The sequence below is a fragment of the Thamnophis elegans genome, chromosome 14 (assembly GCF_009769535.1).
Source record: "Thamnophis elegans isolate rThaEle1 chromosome 14, rThaEle1.pri, whole genome shotgun sequence".
Lineage (NCBI taxonomy): Eukaryota > Metazoa > Chordata > Lepidosauria > Squamata > Colubridae > Thamnophis > Thamnophis elegans.
In genome coordinates, this window is record NC_045554.1 from 21756865 (window position 1) to 21764584 (window position 7720).

Sequence of the window (7720 nt, forward strand, 5' to 3'; positions counted from 1 at the left end):
TAGAAGGTAAGACAAAAAACAATGGATGGAAACAACCTAGAACTAAGGAGAAACTTCCTAACAGTAAGAAGAATTAACCAGTGGAATGGCATCTCTTCAGAAGTATGGGTACTCCATCACTGCAGGTTTTTAGGAAGAGATTGGACAGCCATTTGTCCAAAATGGTATAGGGTCTCCTGCTTGTGCAGGGGGTTGGACTAGAAGACCTCCAAAGTCCCTTCCAACTCTGTTATATTAATTCTTGAACAAAATTCAACAGATAATCAGATGTGCTATATACACATGATGGAGAGGAGAAATGGAGGGACTTTCTTGAAAAGAGCATCCATCAGTGATTTTAAGATCTGGCCAGATTTATGAAGATGGACCCTGGAGTCATTTACATCAGAGGTAAAGTACTTGCAAGTTCTAAGATGTGGTTATACCCCAATTTACATTATCCCCACCCAACCAACTATGGTAGTTAAAACTGTTTGACCTCTACTTCAGCAAAATGTGGCAGTCAAACATTTTCTGACTTTGGTTTACAGTTTTGGAGAAGCCCTAAACATTGTACTCTCTGTTTGGCTTTGCTGTAAGTAATGGAGAGTCTTGAATAGGTTATTCGGGGCTACTTAATTTGGAGATCAGGTTAATAGTAATCTAATTAAAACAATCATAAAAAGTTCCATTGTGTTAATCTGCTTTCTGAAGAGTCACTGAAAAAGATGGAACAGCTGCTCAATGTAAGCAAGTCTTATAGTACTGAGAAATTAAAGAGTCATGACTTCGGCTTCAATAGATTAACTTGGCTATTCTTTTAGAACTTATGTAACAGTTTTCCATAATCCAAGCCTTCTGGATTGTTCTATGTCACAGATCAAGACAAGATTGGGGAGATAAATTATTTCATGAAAAACATTTAAATTTTCATTTTTGCAATTCCCCTCTTTGTAAAATGTTATACCTGTGATGTATACTTCAAAAGTGCTTTTTCAAAAGGCAACTGGATTATGTTTTTTCCTTGGGGAAGACGTTTTACTTCTCATCCAAGAAGCAAAGAGTTAGAGGTCTCCATTAGTTCTCTGAATTTGTGGCCCAGATATAGTAGCTTTATGCAAAGCTTTGCTGTGGAATTGCTCTGACTACAAGCAGTCCTTGTTTAACTACTGCATTTTGAGACCAGCAACTTGGTCATTAAGCAAAGCTTAATTGAAACATTTCAATTTCATGATTTTACTTCAGATTTTCTTTGATTTACAGAACCGTGAACCTCTTAATTGCAGCTGTTGGTCACAAAATTACTTTTTTGCCACCATTGTAGCTACAGATAGCTGCCGCCTAAGCAAGGAAAATGCCTGCAGTGCCCCAAACTGATCGCAGCTGTGAAATTATCACAGAAGCCCTAAAATAGGCTTAATCCATAAAAAGTAAACAAAATAATTTATTTGGCGGGGGGGGGGAGTGGTGCAGTCACTTGGCATTCTGAGCCTGAGGGTGATGCTCAGTGCCCTCCCTGCCCCTCCCAAGGCATCTAGCCCAACAGCCTGAAGAAGGGAGTCCCAGCTCCATGAAAACGATGAGCAGCTTCGCTTGAAGCTGAGACTAGAGTGACGGCTGTCTCAGCCTGAGGAAGAAAGTGGGCCAAGCAAGCAAACTCCACCACCACAAATGACAGGCTTAACATGCTCCTCTCTCTCTTGCCCGTAAACCAGCTCCAATCTATGACCCAGCAAATAGTTTGGTTCAGTTCAGGTCCAATAATTCCCAATTTCCCTATTTGTCCCCATTTCCATTTTCTGCTTTTCACTCTTACCTCTGTGTTTGCTTTCTTTGGTCTCCTTTGCTTGTAACGCCTGTAGGTTTTCCTCCGGACAAGAAGAGACTTTGAAGGTACTGAATATATGGTTGTTTTCTCCTGAGGTGGGACTTTATACCTGGTGCTTCTCCTGGGATGAGGGGGCTTTGCCTTGCTCCTGGTGAAGTAGGGTGAAACATGGGGCTCCTCGCAAGTGGAGGAAGGTATATATGAATTGGTAGATGTGGGACATAATTTCTTATCTGGGACCCTCTTCTTCACCCAATAGAACACCAGCATCAGATGGCGCCTTTTCTTCTTGCTTTTCTCTTCCATTTTAGCTGTGTGGGGCTAAAGGTTTGGATAGTCGTCATGAGATTGTCTAAAGTGGAATATTGTTCCTGCAGTAATGCAGGAAATCTCCTGAAGGTGACAGCAAATTCACCCAAATGTTGCCTCAAACACTGAGAATTCTCAAACTCCAGTGAGGAAAGAATTCTCCAAACACTATAAAACCTTGATGTGATCTTAACTGACTGAAAGCCATTGTCTTCTCTCCTCTGCTGACTCCTGTATATCATCTTGCTGAAATGGGTTGTGTCATAATGGGTCTTTCAGGCCTAAAAAGCAGGTGGTCAGTTTGAAAACTGTCCCCATTCAGCAATGAATCCTTAGGCAAAAGATAAGTTTCCGCAACAAGGGTTTACAGTGCATTGAGCTTTGTTTGCCAATAAATCATTTTAAAGGTATTGGTAGAAAACCAGGAAATAAAAAAACAAACGTGAACTGAGTAGTTAAGTCATGCTGGTCATTCCGTTTTGATGCAACATAGAGTTCTAGGTATCAATAAAATCCAGCATAAACTGGCTTTTGGTGACCTCAGTTCATTCCGATTTTACAGCTTCCTGGCACCAGCTCCATAGTGCCAGAGTTCCCCCTTTCTGATCTGGCTCTCTTTCTGTTTCCTCTATGGCCCTTTTGAGTGTTCAAAACTTCACAGTTTTTCACACAGACACATTTGATTTCTTCCATCGTATTTTATAATATTGCCTTCGACCCACCCTGAGCTGCTTTCCTTGCTAAAAGATATTTCTTTTTGCTTTGACATCATTAAAATCTGTTTTAAACGGCCCATTTTCCGACTTCCCGTTGGCCGTTTTTTTGCCCTCCGGAGGGAGAAAAACCACCAAAAATTAGGGCCGAAAATCAGCTGGTGAGCGTGCGCATGCGCATTGGAGCGTGCTCTCAGAAATGGCTACATGTGCCACTTGTGGCACGCATACCACAGGTTTGTCATTATGGGTATAGATTCTCCTGCTTCAGGGGGCTGGACTAGAAGACCTCCAAGTTTCCTCCCAGATTCTATTCTATTCTATTCTATTCTATTCACAATTTACCAAGCATGTTTTATTCATATATAGTATTATTGAATCACAGTGTCGTCTCTAAGGTGCAGGCATCAAACTTATGAGATGGTGGATGCAGTGTTGCAATTAAAGTTCCAAATCTTTTGTACACGGATCAATATTGCACACAGGTAGAAAATGTGTGGGGCTTTGATTGTAAAGTTGGCCTGCCATTCTCTCCCATGCTTACTCTGCTCCCCTCTGCCAATGCCCACCCAGCTCCCTCTACTGCTTGGTTGCCTCTATTCTCTCTCGTTGCAATCTCTTGACTTCCTTCCATTGGAATAAAAATCTGGTCAGTTCCAAGATGGGAGAATGATGCTGGAAATAAAATGGAGGCTGGCTGAAAGGAAAGAAGGTCTCTGTTTATTTGGTTTTCCAGAAATTTAGTGAAAGTAGCATGTTTCTGGGGTGGCTGATCCATTGGCTGGGTGAGTGAGTGGATTTTTATAGGGTTCTGGGGTTTTGTGATTGAGATGCTTCAGAGGTGTTGCGCAATGTGGTGAGCCTTGTGTCTTTTGCTATTCTAATGGTGGTGGGCAAATCCTATTATGTTTAAAGGTCACATCCTGTCCTTGAAATTGGGTAGGGGAATGTAGATTTCAAGAGTCTTTGTTTTTCTATGCTTTAATCCCATCAACTGTGAGAAAGCTGAAACTGTTTTGTTTATGAATAGGTTGCCCGGGGAGTTTGATGGAGCTAAGATGGTGGACAGTCAGCTATGGCTGTAAAAAGGTGTTGTTTTTTTTTTACTTTGTACTTTTAATCCATTTTAACCCATAGCTGACATTTTATAAAAGTGCACATATTGGAGAGGTTTGTAGGTTTTGAAGGTTTTATTTGACTTGTATGTTGCCCTATTCCCGAGGGACTTAGGGCGGCTAACAAAACCAAGGGAAGGGTGGGAGGACAATACAAAAAGGAAAACCACAAAAAACAAACAACAGTACAAAACAGTCTAAAAGGTCTCAACACGCATACCCATTCGAGTAGGGGATGGGACTCAGCAGCCCCAGGCCTGCTGGGACAGCCAGGTCTTGACAGCTTTACGGAAAGCCTGAAGGGTGGTGAGGGTCCGAATCTCCATGGGGAGATCGTTCCAAAGGGCCGGAGCAGCCACAGAGAAGGCCCTCCTCCGGGTGGTTGCCAGCCGCCATTGGCTGGCTGATGGGATTCGGAGGAGGCCTAATCTGTGGGATCTAATGGGTCTTTGGGAGGTAATCAGCAGGAGGCGGTCTCTCAAGTACCCAGGTCCAATACCATGTAGGGCTTTATAAGTGACGACTAGCACCTTGAAGCGTATCCGGAGACCAATAGGTAACCAGTGCAGCTCGCGGAGAATAGATGTAACATGGGTGTACCGAGACACACCTACAATCGCTCTCGCGGCTGCGTTCTGGACCAGCTGAAGTCTCCGAACACTCTTCAAGGGCTGCCCCATGTGGAGCGCATTGCAGTAGTCCAGTCTTGAGGTCACAAGGGCGTGAATGACTGTTGTGAGAGCCTCCCGGTTCAGGTAGGGACGCAATTGGTATACCAGGCAAACCTGGGCAAACGCCCCCCTGGTCACAGCTGACAAATGATGATCTAAAGTCAGCTGTGGATCCAGGAGGACTCCCAAATTGCGAACCCTATCTGAGGGGCGTATAATTTCACCCCCCAGCCTGAGAGTTGGAGAACATAGCCAATTTTTGGGAGGGAAAAACACAAGCTACTCGGTCTTGTCAGGGTTGAGAGCCAGTTTGTTAACTCCCATCCAGACCCTGACAGCCTCCAGGCACTGACACATCACGTCAACCGCTTACTGAGTTGGCACAGGGCGGACAGATACAACTGAGTATCGTCCGCATACTGGTGATATTTTATCCCGTACCGCCGAATGATCTCACCCAGCGGCTTCATGTAGATGTTAAATAGGAGGGGGGACAGGACCGAACCCTGAGGCACCCCATATTTAAGGGGCCTAGGGCTCGACCTCTGCCCTCCAACCAACACTGACTGCGACCTGTCCGAGAGGTAGGAGGAGAACCACCGAAGAACGGTGCCTCCCACCCCCACCTCTCGTAACCGTCGCAGAAGGATACCATGGTCGATGGTATCGAAGGCCACTGAGAGGTCAAGAAGCACTAGGACGGAGGCGTGGCCCCCGTCCCTGGCTCTCCAGAGATCATCGGTCAGTGCGACCAAAGCAGTTTCTGTGCTGTAGCCAGGCCTGAATCCAGACTGAAAGGAGTCTAGATAATCGGTTTCCTCCAAGGACCGCCGGAGCTGAGAGGCAACCACTTTCTCAACAACTTTCCCAACAAAGGGGAGGTTGGAGACTGGACGATAGTTATTTAAGATGGCTGGATCCAAAGACGGCTTCTTCAAGAGGGGTCTCACCACTGCCGCCTTTAGGGGGGGTGGGAAGAACCCCTCCCGAAGAGAGGCGGTAACTATCGCCTGGATCCAGCTCCGTGACACCTCCCTGCTGTTCACGACCAGCCAGGAGGGGCATGGGTCCAGAATACACGTGGAGGCACTCACTGCTCTGATGGCCTTGTCCACTTCCTCAGGAGTAACAGACAAAGTCATTCCAAAGATGTCGTTCAAGACCTTCCCCCGGTACTTCGGCTGGCTCTGCGCAATTGGAGTCCAGATTCGTCCGAAGCCGAGCAACCTTATCCGCGAGGAATTGGACAAACTCCTCAGCTCTGCCATGTAAAGAATTGCCCGCATCCCTCCCTTTCAGGAGGGAGCGGGTTATCCTGAACAAAGTGGCTGGGCGTGACTCAGCGGAAGCAATCAGAGCGGCAATGTAGGTGATTTTTGCGGTCCGAATTGCCAGAAAGTAGGCTCTGATGCAAGCTTTTAACAGTGCTCGGTCTGACTCGGACTTACTGGACCTCCAGCGGCTCTCCAGGCGTCTCTTCTGGCGCTTCATCTCCCGGAGTTCCTCAGTAAACCAAGGAGCCCTCCTGGATCCACTGCCTCGGATAGGCCGTAAAGGCGCAATCCGGTTGAGAGCCTCTGCCGCCGCCGAGTTCCAAGCAGCGACCAAGGCCTCAGCCGAACTGTGGACGAGAGTATCAGGTAGAACACCAAGCGCCGTCTGAAAGCCCAAAGGGTCCATAAGGCGCCTGGGGTAGAACCACCTAATCGGTTCCTCCTCCCTACAGTGGGGGATTGGCCTCCGAAAGTCAAGCCTCAGTAGGTAGTGGTCTGACCATGACAGGGGCAAGATCTCAATGCCCCTCAGACCAAGATCACAACTCCACTGCTCCGAGAGAAATACGAGGTCGAGCGTGTGCCCCGCTGAGTGAATCGAACCCCGAATTACATGGGTCAAGCCCATGGTTGTCATGGAAGCCATGAACTCCTGCGCTCCGTCAGAGTGTTCGCTGAGCGAAGGTAGGTTGAAATCCCCCAGCACCATGAGCCTGGGGAACTCAACCACCAGCTCGGCTACTGACTCGAGGAGCGAGGGGAGGGCTGTTGCAACGCTGTTGGGAGACTACCATTTTGTTTTAGCTACATTTTAACAGTACTAGAAGCCAAAAATTTTAAGAATGGGGAAAAGTAGAAAGAAATAGTGTGCACACTCTGCAGCATAGTATTCATCCAAGCCATTGAAGCAGCACAAAATGGAAGATTCTATTGCAAACGGACAGTCTGCTCCAATAAGTAACTCATTTGCAGTCTCCTTACCAGACAGATCTAATTTATGTGACTCATTGGAATGGGGCTTACAAACCGAACTTGAAAGCAAATAGCATATAGAACTTTCTTCTTCTCTCACAGAAAATGTTTCCCCTCCTTGGAACTAAGTGGTCTGCTCAGCAGCCGCTTTCCTTGCACAGGATGGGAATTGGGTGGGTTTCAAAAAATTTTTACTACCTATTCTGTGGGTGTCGCCTATTTTGAGGATGTGTCTTGCCTGTCATGTGACCTGGTGTGGCCAACTTGTAAAATGTGAAACTCACTTAACAACGCTCTTGCTTAGCAGCCAAAATTTTGGCCTCAATTGTGATAATATGTTCTCTCTCTCTCTCTCTCTCTCTCTCTCTCTCTCTCTCTCTCTCTCTCTCTTTCTTTCTTTCTTTTTCCCCCTTCTTTTTCTTTCTCTCTTTCTCTTTCTCTCTTTGTCTCTCTCTTTTTTCTCTCTCTCCCTTCCTTTTTTCTTTCTTTCTCTTTCTATGTCTCTCTCTTTTTCTCTCTCCCCCTTCCTTCCTTCCCTCCTTCCTTTCTTTCTCTTTCTTTCTCTCTTACTCTTTCTTTCTCTCTGTCTCCTTCCCCCCCCTCTATCACACACAAACATCCCTTCCAGTTGGTGAAAATTTCTCTGCGCAACTTCCCCGCCACCCCACCAACCTGGGGACACTCCCGGCTCTGCTGGACAGCTGCCCCTTCGTGTCCCATTGCCAGCTGCAGTTGGCTTTCTCCTGGCGATCCTTCCTGGCCGGCACAGACTTTCCGGGGCAAGATTTTTCCATGCAAACAATGGCTGCAGTGGGGCGCAATTTGGGTTCACCCCCCACCCCAAGGCCCTCCTGCCTGC